This window comes from Triticum urartu, chromosome 2A, assembly GCF_056163025.1.
Source record: "Triticum urartu cultivar PI428250 chromosome 2A, HENAU_Tu73, whole genome shotgun sequence".
Lineage (NCBI taxonomy): Eukaryota > Viridiplantae > Streptophyta > Magnoliopsida > Poales > Poaceae > Triticum > Triticum urartu.
In genome coordinates, this window is record NC_141874.1 from 285,012,108 (window position 1) to 285,024,389 (window position 12,282).

At 46.9% G+C, this 12,282-nt stretch overlaps 1 pseudogene; it reads right to left on the reverse strand.

Moving 5' to 3' along the window:
- Positions 1-6,584: 6,584 nt before the first annotated feature.
- On the reverse strand, positions 6,585-7,151 carry LOC147984846 (uncharacterized; annotated as a pseudogene).
- Between the last annotated feature and the right edge of the window lie 5,131 nt (positions 7,152-12,282).

The following is a 12,282-nucleotide window of genomic DNA, read 5'->3' on the forward strand; positions in this document are numbered from 1 at the left end:
TCTGGGCACATCGCTCATTGCACACCTACACGTTGCGTACGCGGCCGGTGAGCAGACCTAGCAACCTCCATTACAAAGGAAGTTGTGTTACGCAGTCCAACCTGGCACGCGCTGCTCAGTCGCTGACGTCACGAAGGCTTCGGCTGATACCACGACGTAGAGTGCCCATAACTGTTCCCGCGTAGTTGGTTAGTGCGTATAGGCCAGTGGCTAGACTCGGATCAAATACCAAGATCTCGTTAAGTGTGTTATCTTGAAGTAACCGTGAACGCCGACTAGGGCTAGGCCCACCTCTCTCCTGGGTGGTCTCAACCTGCGCTGTCACTCCGCCACAAAGATCCACAGAGAGGGCCATCGGGAAAGTTTGTCCTTTCAGCCCCCAATTTGTGAACCAACCGCGGGTACTAAACGAGCCGAGCCGACTTTAGTCACAACATGTATCATGTGTAATATGTATAGTATATACCCGTGATCAACACCGGACGTGATCATGGCCCGATTATATAGCATGGAAGACTGACAAGAAAGTAGGGCCACTGATGATAAAGTAACATCATATACTAAGCATTTAGGATTGCAGGTAAGGTATCAACAATAGTAGCAAGGATAGGCTATGAATCAGAATAGGATTAACAGAAAGCAGTAACACGCTACACTAATCTAATGCAAGCAACAGAGAGAAGAATAGGCAATATCTGGTGATCAAGGGGGGGGGGCTTGCCTGGTTGCTCTGGCAAGTAGGGGTCGTCAACAACGTAGTCGATCAGGGCACCAGCAGCGGCGTCAGTCTCGTAGTCTACCGGAGAGAAGAGGGAGAATAAACAATGAATACAATGGAAGGAGATGCATATCGATGCATGACATGACAAGTAACGGTGCTAGGTGTGCCCTAACGTAGTAGGAGGTGATACTGGCGAAGGGGGAAAACTTCTGGGAAACTATCCCCGGTGTTTCGCGTTTTCGGACAAATGAATCGGAGAGGGAAAGTTGCGTGTTTTCTATGCTAGGCATGTGTGGCGGACGAACGGGCTGCATATCCGGATTCGCCTCATCGTTCTGAGCAACTTTCATGTGCAAAGTTTTTCCATCCAAGCTACAGTTTATTTTATATAGATTTTAAAAGAATTAAATCATTTTTACCATTTATTTAATTATTTTAATTCAACATTATCTAGAATAGTGTTTCCCGACGTCATCCTAACATCAGCAGTCAACAGACATGTTGACTAGTCAAACTGACGTGTGGGTCCTGCCTGTCATTGACTGATTAATTAACTTGCAATTAATTAGGTAAATTAGTGATTAGACTACTCTAATTATGTTAATTAACTTAAATAATTAATATTTTAATTATTTTTTTTATTTTTTAAAATCTCTTTTTTTTCTATCTGGCATGGGGCCCCACATGTCTGTGGCCCAAAGGGGCCATAGCGGTTCGGGCGGTACCGGGCGCCGCCCCTATGGCGCAGCGGGCGCCAGCCCGCTGCCACAGGCGCGACCAACAGGGGGGAGGCACGGAGAGCCCAGGGCGCATGCTCGCTGGCGGGCGGTGACGGCGCAGCGGTCGGCGTTAGAGCAGGGGCTGGCGCAAGAGGGGGCGAGCCACGGAAGCGCGGGGTGGAGCCGGTGCGGCTCAACAGCAGGTGAAGGGGAGGCATCGGGGCGGCGCTCCGGCCAGGATGGCGCCGTCGTGGGAGAGGCCGGCCGGCCACAACGGCCGAGCGCGGCGGCAACGAGGCATCGAGCAGGGACCGCGGCAGGCGGAGGGGTCGCGCTGACCACGATCGTTGCAGGCGAGGCGGGTGCGGAGCGCGGCGGCTGCAGCGAGGTGTGGCGCGGGCACGCACACGAAGGACAGGGAGCGCGGCATGCTGGGGCATTCGACGCGGGCGTAGAGCGGTCAGCGCGCGGCTGCAGGGTGGAGGCCGCTGCCTTGGGGCAGCAGCAGGCGCGAGACGGCGCGAGGGGGTCACAGCATGGTCACGGCGGCAACAACGGAGCCGCGGTGAGGAGGCTACGACTGTGAGCACATGCGCGCGAGTGAGAGAGAAGGAGAGGGTGAGCTCACGGGGGCCATAGGGATTTAGGCAGCAGGGGGTGGGGAGGACGACGGGGATGAGGCGACGATGGAGAGGACGGCGAGGCGGTGATGTGGTTGATGACGAGGAGACCGAGGTGGAGGCGTTCCGCGCGGCGTTGAGGCGGCGGGGATGGTCGACGGGGTCGGGGCGCCGTGGGGGGGGGGGGTTCGTTCCCCCGATCCTGGTCTGGCTCGGGGAGGGGGAGAGAGACGTGTGGGGGGGAGGAGTGGGCGTGTGCGGTTGTGGGCTAGGGTTTCGGGGGCGAGGTGATAAGGAGAGGAGTGGGGTTGGCCGGCTAGGCCTTTGCCCAGTTGGGCGGAACGGCCCAGGGGAGGGGGATCTTTTTTATGTTTTTGGTTTTGTTTAGTTTCTTTTTTTCTGTTTTATTTCTAATTTCTCTTTTACTTTAATTTTGTAAATTATATAATTAGAATCCATATTAGCTCTTCCAAATATACTGCTGCCAGCAAATGTTTGGTACCTAGATAATTGTAGTTAGAACGTATCTACTATTATAAAAGCATTAAATTAATAGTTTATTCCATTGTTTATTTATTTTAGAGCATTTAGCCACTTTATAAAAGTGTGATTTCCCCACCAATACTACCCATGATTTATTTGCTACAATTTGAACATTTTAGTGTCCACGTTTGATAAGTTTAGAATTTCACTTGTTATTTGAATTTGAATTTGAACGGGACTTGATTCACCGTGAGATTAACAACAGTAATCGAGGTGACGTGGCATCGTTAGCAGAGGGTTACTGTAGCTTAACTACCCGGGCATCACATCATGTTTCTCCTATCTTAGCAAACATGGTCTCTCGACGTATCCCTTGAGAAGTTTCACACTCTCCCTATCATTATACATTACACGGTTTTCATTATCTCACACGTCTCTACCGTTCTTTGGTATCACTAGGTACCTAAGCTTTCTTTTTCACCGCCACATACACAGTCTCACTCATATTTCACTTTGTCTTTCTCTCTATGGGGTTCTCTCACACACCCTATATGTCTCTAGATATGACTCATACCACTAAAAATACTCTCTCCTGCAGACACAACATTTGTTGCGGTCTCCTTTCCGTCTCCATCCCAGTTATGAAACTGACATTATTCATTTGTTTACCCATCAAACAACCCCCCCCGCTCTCTCTCTCTCACACACACACAACTCCTGGTTCCACTCCCCTTCCCGACTATCATCTCTCTCTCTCTCTCACACACACACAAAACTCTCGCTTTTGCACCCCCGACTTGTATTTCTTTCACATCATTGATCGACTAGCCTCCAGATAGGTTTATACACCTGCACACTCGTGCTTCCACTATCGCGTACATGTCTCTCTCGCGCTCCTTGTATCTATGTAGATTTTTTGTCCCTTGAGACACACACACTATCGCCTCATTTTAAGCTGATACCTCTTGCACACACACTCTTTGTGTCTTAGTCACACATGAACTCCGTCCTCCTCCTATCCCCCTCTCTCTCACACACACAACACACACACAGATGGGCTTTTTGCAACAACTAGCAAGATGCCCATGTGTTGCACGGAACATCAAGATGCATTTGTATGAGCAGTTTATCTTGTGGGAGAAAAGGATGAACGAGGGAAGGCCTTATTTGCAATTATGGAGAGGGGTGTGGGTATCTTGTTGCAAAATTGCCATAGTTTCCTTCCTATCAGTCAGATATAAATCGGACGGCCTATATTGTAGGATGGCAGGCACACCATCATCACCAACTCTGTTTTTTATCTCTATCTCTATTCTTATAAAAAGCATAGTCGGTGATGATGGTGTGCCTGCCATCCTGTAATATAGGCCGTCCGATCTATTTCTAATGGATATGAACGAAACTATGGCAATTTACCCGAACTCCTCTCCACATTTGTAGATAAGGCCTTCCCTCGTTCATCCTTTTCTCCCACAAGATCATGATGTTCCGTGCAACGCATGGGCATCTTGCTAGTAAGAATAGAAATTAGAGATATACCACTTCTTGATTCTTGAAACCAACAACATTCCTCCCTTTTCTCATCAAAACCGCCAAAGGAATATATTTTGAGTGAAACATAAGATATTTTTAGTGATACACATATTTCAAAACTAGACTCTTTTTTATATCAAATCGGTGAATATGTATTAATCTACTTTGATCGTGTGGCAACACATTGGCATATTGCTAGTAGTTATTACTATTGTGTAATTTTTTGGACACCAGACAAATGGTGGAGTACCTTCATATATGAAGAGAAGAGGCGCACGCACGCAGTCGGTCTCTCGCTGTCTCGCACAGATGAGAGTTACATAAATGTACCATTAACAAATAAACCCTAAAACCCTAGGTGCACGATTACTGCATGCGCGGGTACCGGGTATGTGATTTAGCGCACCTTTGTAGGAATAGTCAGCTCGCATGATAATTTGATCCGTAGGAGTTGATGGTCGGGACCACAGGTGAACGACCTGGAGGTGGTGGCTCGCCAGTTGCCACAGATCGAGTAGTCACGTCTAAAATATCATTTTTTAGCGGGGTAAGAGTTCCGATTTTCAAGGGCACGTGATAAGTACTTAAGTAGTTTTTAGAACGATTGGTATGGAGTGAAAATGGAATTCATTACTACTACCTCCTTGGCGTATGGTTGTATGGGTTTATGTTGCAAGATGTAGAACTTGGTAGTTCTAGGGTAAATACTATGGTTTAGATGTTGGTTTTCAGTAATGAAAATCGGAAGGGGGAAACCCTTCTTTGATCAAAAAAACTACTACCTCCGTCCTGGTTTACTAGTCGCCATCATATTTTGGGTCAAAGTTTGTCCACGAATTTTACTTGTAAAATGTGAATGGAAAATGAGATTTTGTTATACCCAAACAAAAAAGGACAGGAGGGAGTGATTTCTCTAACACGGACGCGACCTCTCATAGCGCAGGCATTGAACCGGCGCGTCGGCCAAGAGGTCCCCACTAGTTGTAGACCCTGCTGAACATGCCTCCTCGCTGAATGCAACCGGCTTCAGACTGCCCCGCCTGCCTCCATTGAATACGTGCGTGTGCCGGCAACACATCCTTCCGTGAACCGGCTGGCATTTTAGAACACAAACAATGATCAAAATATAATTAATTACGCATTGTCTTGACTTGTTGTGCTCGCACTGGTAGCAGGAACTAGAGGTTTTTCTTTATTTATAACTCTCCTCACATTTTTTGGCTGTGAAGTGAATCATAGTTGTGGACATTATCTATGAATGTGTAGATATCTATGAGCATGAGTTTGATGTGGAAGTTGAACTTGGAATGTTGGGCTTGCGCGTGAGCTATACCATGTCCAATGCTTCGTCTTATTGTTTGGGAAGTAATTGTTGTTATTACATGACCTTGAAAAAATTATTTTGTGCCACATCAGTAGATGCACAGACATCACAACAGGCATGCTGACATGATAAACATTTGAACCTAGCTATTATGAAGGAAAATTTGTATTGACAACAGTTTTAGATAGCAGGAGACCCTAGCCTGCTTTGCCTTTGCTATCTTCTTTATGGATTCTTCCATCTCTTCTTTGGCTTGGGTGAAGAGAGCATCTGATTGCTCTTTTCGCTTCTTCAGGAACTCAGCAACATTCTCATGGGGTGCTGGACGCTTTCTTTCAGCCTTAACTGGAGCCACGAGGACACGAACAGTTGATGACTCCACCTGGCTTGTGTGTAATCCAGCATCATCTGGGAATTTGCACCTTGTGTCTAATCCAACATCATTAGGGAACTGGCACCTTTTGTGTAATCTAGCCTCATTTTGGAAACATGATATCAAGGTTGACCATACTTCCCTCCTCGCAGGAACTGCATCCTGACATGAAGTTACTTATTTTTTAGATCAATACTCAGAGAACCCAGATCCATTTAGTAGAAGCCAGATAAACAGGACTCGGAGAAGTGAATTCAAAAGGAAAAATATAAAAATAGACTACAAGGTGAGAACACCCACTTCCTACATCAAGCTAAAAACGAAAGCACTAGTACGATTAAGACTCTTCTTATTACTCATGAAGAACACGAGGCTAAGATAAACAGAAACTACAACATATACACATCGAAGAACACAAGGCTAAATAAAAGTAATTGAAAGGGTGTTACTTACCAAAGCTCATTTTACAGGTTTGGTGCAGCTCCTCTTTAACTTACCATGCTCCTTGAAGATGTCCCCAATATCCCGTGTTTGGTATTCATTGCTCCTCTGCATGTTCCTACTTGTGGTTTTAGAATCTCAACATGGCAACAAAAATATACTAGTAATACTCACGCGTCTTGTGGGCAACATTAAAGCACTTGTCTGCCATGTTAGAACATCTCCAACAGAAGTGCAACGCGTGGCGCTTTAAAAAAGCGTTTAGAGTGCTGAGATCCAGAAGTAGAGATAGAGAGTAGAGACATAGATAGTTCTCAGCATAGATATAACATAGATAGATAAAAAATAGATAGCTCAACTACTCGTCCGACTACTCCTCGATGATGTCCTCCTCCGACGTCTCAATGTAGGCATGAAGATACTGATCGTCATCGGATTCCCAAGGCGATGCTACTCCTAGCTTCATGTTGAATTGAGCGTCCGCTTTTTGTGTACACTTGTCCTTGCGATAGGCGGCTCGCTCCGCCCTCCTCGTCTCCCTCTCCGCACTCCTTTGCGCGTAGTACTCGCGCTCGTTGATGATATCCTACGGGAAGCATTGGCGCCACAGCGCCATGGCTTCCTCGTCCATATCGGTGATGCCGAGACGGTGCTCCCACCTCCGGTTGTCGCGATGATCCTCGTCGGTGATAAGCCACGGCAGAGGCGCGAGCTCCTGCGCCCGCTCCCGCGTCGGCACGTTGGGGAAGTTCAATGTTCTATGAGGCCACCGGATGTGCCACGCCGCCGCTTCGTACGCGCGGGCGGCCTCATTGGCGGTGTCGAAATTGCCGAGGCCGAGTTGCATCCCGCAGAACCGGATCTCAGCGGAGAAGCCGCCGGAGGGGCGCCCGCGGACGCCGCGGTATCCCCAAGTTTCCCGACGACGTGGCGGCATGGTGGCGCGGCGGCGGCGAGGCGAGAAAGAGAGGGGAGAGAGCAGTGGCGAGGCTAAGAGCGGGAATAGAGCAGTGGCGAGGCACAGAACAGGGAGAGAGCGGTGGTAAGGCATAGAGCGGTGGGAGGGCGTTGGATTTTATAAAACGCACCGGACACCGCGCGCCCGAGCGCTTTTTCCCGCGTGCGCGCGGTCCTTTCCCGACGTCCCTGCTATCTCTACCCTCTTCTCTACTATTATATTTTTTATATTTAATATTCATCTCTACTCTCTTCTCTACTATTATATTTATTTTATATGTAACATTGATCTCTACTTCTCTACTCTCTACTCTCTTTTTTTTACTTTCTTTTATAAACAGAGTTGGTGATGATGGTGTGCCTGCCATCCTAGAATATAGGCCGTTTGATTTATATCCGACAGATAGGAAGGAAACTATGGAAATTTTGCCGAAAGATACCAACACCCCTCTCCAAATTTGCAAATAAGGCCTTCCCTCATTCATCCTTTTCTCCTACAAGATAAACTACTCATACAAATGCCTCTTGATGTTCTGTGCAACGCATGGGCGTCTTGCTAGTTCTAAATAACTTTCCATCATTTGCCACACTACTGGTTGCAGATGAAGAACCTACCCAAGCACAACGTGATACAGGAGCGACACACAATTACAAGCTGATATTCTGTTGGACAATGGAGGCTATAACCAATTACTTTTACGGGAACAATAGCAACCAGGAAATTTGAAGGGTAGGTATGAACAAAGTTGGAACTGCACATGTACTGCTAAGTGATTCAATACACCCATTACCAATCGAGGAGGAGAATGATCATCGCGGCGACCTCTGTGCATCATGGCCGGCAACGGAAGTCAGTTCATTGTCCATGACGGTGGTGCTTCTGCGCTAGGCGTCGGCTTCCGGGAAGCAAATCCGACACCGTGGAAGACAGTGCCGGGGAAGAGGCTCCATGTACGACGACGACGGTGGACCGGCTCCAGTGCAAATGCGCTGCGGTGGACGAGTGCGCCGATGGAGAAGGGAAGGAGCACGAAGGCTGCGGTGCCATGGAGAAGTCTATTTGGGTGTGGGGATAGAAAATGGGGAGTATTCAGGTGTACTACTGCGGGTGCCGGGGTGGGGTTGGCTGGGTAGGGTGAACCTGAAGTTACGAAAATAGGCCCCTACCAAGTGTAATCTGTAGACCTGTTTTGAAGGTTATGATCGTAACTTTGCACTGCTCGAATCAGGGTCGCGGGAGATTTTCCAACCGACTTCAAAATTTTGTGACACTGAAGTCCCTGTGTGTCATATTGGGTGATTGGGCTAAGAAACTAGCAAGTAGTACTAGTAACTACTAGCACTCCCTCCGATTTTTTGAACTCTGCATATTAGGTTTGACTGAAGTCAAACTTCCTAAAGTTTGACCAAGTTTATAGAAAAATATAAACATTTACTATAACAAATATGTATGATGTGAAAGTACATTCAATAATGAATCTAATGGTATTTATTTGTTATTGTATATGTTAATATTTTTTGTTATAAATTTGTGAGAGTTTACAAAACTTGACTTTAACCAATGCTAATACGCGGACTTGAATAAAAATGGAGGGACTACACATTTGTTTTCTTAGTTTGTAGTGAATTAATCATTTGTTGTAATCATGAAATAAATATATTAGGCTACAGACTTTGAATGTAATGGTCTAAACAATTAAATAGTTAGAATCATTGTTGAATTCCAAGATGTATATGAGGTCTATAGTACTTCACAATATGCTCAAAGTCACATAATCCTAGTAAAATGAAAATCTAAATGCATTTCATAGTTATTACTTTCTAGGATCCAACAAAACCAACCATAACTCTACATCATCCATTATAAAAGCAACATTTTGAACACATCCCCATGTGTCAATGAAACGTGTAGAGAGAGCTTGCAAAGATGGAGAAGATAGGGTGGTAAAGATTGTGTGTATGTGGACAAGAGAGTGTAGGAGACAAACCTAACGAGAGAGAGAGAGATAGAGAGAGAGAAAGAGAGATGAAGAAGTTAGGTCCGTGAGATAGATGGAGACATGTAAAATACGCGAGATGTGTCTGCATCCGGGTTCTGTAGACATGGAAAGAGAAGAGACAATAGGTTTGATGAGAGAGATGGAAAAACATGGACGAGAGGGGAAGGATCTCGTGGGTTGAGTGATTGATAATTTTGTGTGCGAGAGAGAGGGATTGGTAATTTTGTGCAGGAGAGAGGGGGATGGGTGAGGAGTCAGTCAGCCGTCGTCGCTTCCAAATGGCACCGCATTCTCTAGTGCAGTGTGGTCGCCATCTTCGATCTCCTCGATGCCCTCTTTGAATGTTGAGGTGTTGTGCATGCTGGGGTGCAGAGAAGCACAAGTGAGAGTGGTCGCCATATAGACTTGGATGGGGATGAATTGTGTGCTCGGGGGAGGGGGAGTGTGTGTGCGGTGTGTTTGTGTGTGTGTGTTAGGTATTGATAGAAACCAGACCTATGGAGAGAAATGTGTGTGTATGTGACGGAAAGCTACATGCTAAATAGGGTTTTCATGAAGAGATTGTGCGTTCGAGATAGAGAGCGACATGCGGGCCTTGAGGTGGGCAGGGGCCGGGTCAGGGTGTCAAAATGTGTGCGTTGATGCATGTGTTACATGCGATCGTGCGAGAGACGGACAAATCGGGAGAGATGGTTGTTGTGTTACGGATGCTCCTCTCTCTCTCACACACACACACACAAAAGTACAAATAGAAGACCGTTCTCTCATGTATACACAACGTATTGGCATCTGTCTATGTCTTACTCATGCATGATCATTTGCACATTCACACCTCTCTATGTCTATCACATGCACACCGTCTCCACATTTCTCTTCTGCCACAACACACATATGGACACATACACACGTTCTCTCTCAATCACACACACAAAATCAGTATTAAAAAATAGGTCGCACCTAAAACGTCCAAATGCAAATAGACACAAATTGGAGCTAAATTCAAATATATGGAAATATTGTAGCGTCAAGAACTTTTCCAGGAAAAAAAGTTGAGTAATATTCAGGGATTGTTTTCACACACACAAAAATGTTCTGTGGGTGTCCTTCGAGTGTGATACAGTGACGCACCTTTGGATCGACGGCGCGGCCGCGGTTCATGCGCTTGCACATGATTCTGTATCGTGGCTGTGGTAACTAATATAAGTGTTGCCTCAGTCAAATGTTTACGTGTACTAGTACGGTTTTGTTTTGAGTTAGACCAAACCTATATAAAACTAAACTAAGCTCCCATATGCGCACTTATCAATATGTCGTCGCCGTTGCACATACTGGCGCCTGCCTACTCCGGCCAACCATTTCTCACCCATCACCGCCGTGAAGCTGCCATCCCTGTACCATGAAGCCGAAGGCTCGCCCGCTCACTTCGTCTGCAGTCCCTCCTCGCGATGCCGCCGGGCTGCCAAGCATGCAAGCAGCTGGTGGAGCCGCGTCTATGCAAGCAGCGTACGAAGAGGAGGACGAGTACGTGGTCCAACATGCCGGCGAGGAGGAACTAGTGTGTCATTGTCATCTCCGCCCGCGCAGAGGAGGCGCGCATGGTGGCTATCGCGGCGGAAGCTGGTCGCGCTCGCGCCGATCCCGCAAACTGGTGCGGACGCGGAATCTACCATTGAGACCTTGAATTCCACGTGGATCCTACAATCCTAAGGAGCAATTTGGGCCAATCGACTCATGTGAGTCATTGGATGCAACATGGATGGCTAGAAGGGCTTCTTCATCCTCCGTATTTGGTGCATTGTTCATCTTCTCAGCCTGCCACACGCTAACCGCCTGCCGCTGCTACCCTGCCCTCACCTAAACTGCCTGCCACCGCCATGCTCCCCCACCCCCGCCATCCGTTTAAACCCGGGCATGATCCATTTTTTCTGGTGAACTGTATTCCACACCCAACACTCATAAGATAGATCATGGGCACCCTGCCACCCTAATATAGATACTGGGCTCGCTTCTCTGTCGTCTTCTTCCTTCGCTCCATTGAACTTCTTTCAAAAATTGACTGACCCAAATTATACTACTAGTACGAATGTATTAAGTACAGTAGGAACACGAATATACGAGCAGTTGTACCAACTACAAGAAGAACAGTAGTAAGACATAGTACTAGTACTACTGTACGTACTAAAGAGTTCAAATAATGAGAAAGAACATAAAGTTCAAATAACGAGAAAGAACATAAACATATTTCTACTGGGGCCTCAACACAACACACCCCTAAAATAAAACTAAGCAACTAGTCCGCTTGACACTGTAGTAGAACCAACATGAGCGACGGCACTGCCACCTTACTCGGAGTCGGAGTCCATGTCCTCATCTTCATCCTCATCCCTCTTCCTCTTCCTCTTCACCGCCGCTTCTTTGCTTGAACCGGACACTGGGCTCTGCTTCTTCATCCAACCCTTGTAGATATTTAAACAAAGGTAGGCATCCATTGCTGCGTACAGGATGTGATCTTCATCTATTGTCTTCGACTCCCATGCATGATGAAACACGTGGTTAGGTTTATTCAGTTTAGCGTACGATGGATCAATCATCGCTGCTGCCAGGGTCAGCATTGAAGGTTGAGAGGAGGACACCAGGCTTTCCTTCTGGAGATTGAAGGGTTGGCCTACAACGAGGCCTATCCGACCCAGGACATCCCTGTCATTCCTAAAGTCTACAATAATGAATTTCAGTCGTTCGTCCTTAAGGAAGTTCTTAAAACCCTGGCACTCAACGTCGGCATAGCATATTGGTAGACCAAGCACACGTTATATACGCAAACCTAGATCACGGCGGGCTTCTTCTTCTCTGCCTCCTTTAGAATCTTCTCGCTTTCTAGGACTATGGTGTACTCAACATCTAGCCCAGCGACCCACTCATCCTTTGAACTGTTGAACATGTGCAGGAAGCGAGCAAGGCATGCTTTCACCACCGCAGATCCATGGGTGTAGATGATGATGAACTCATCGCCGGTGATGGCTCTAACCTGGTACTCTGTAGCGACCATGGAGATTTGGGAGGCCATGGATTTTGGAGGAGGGTTAGGAGAAGTTGACCTAGTGTAATGTGAAA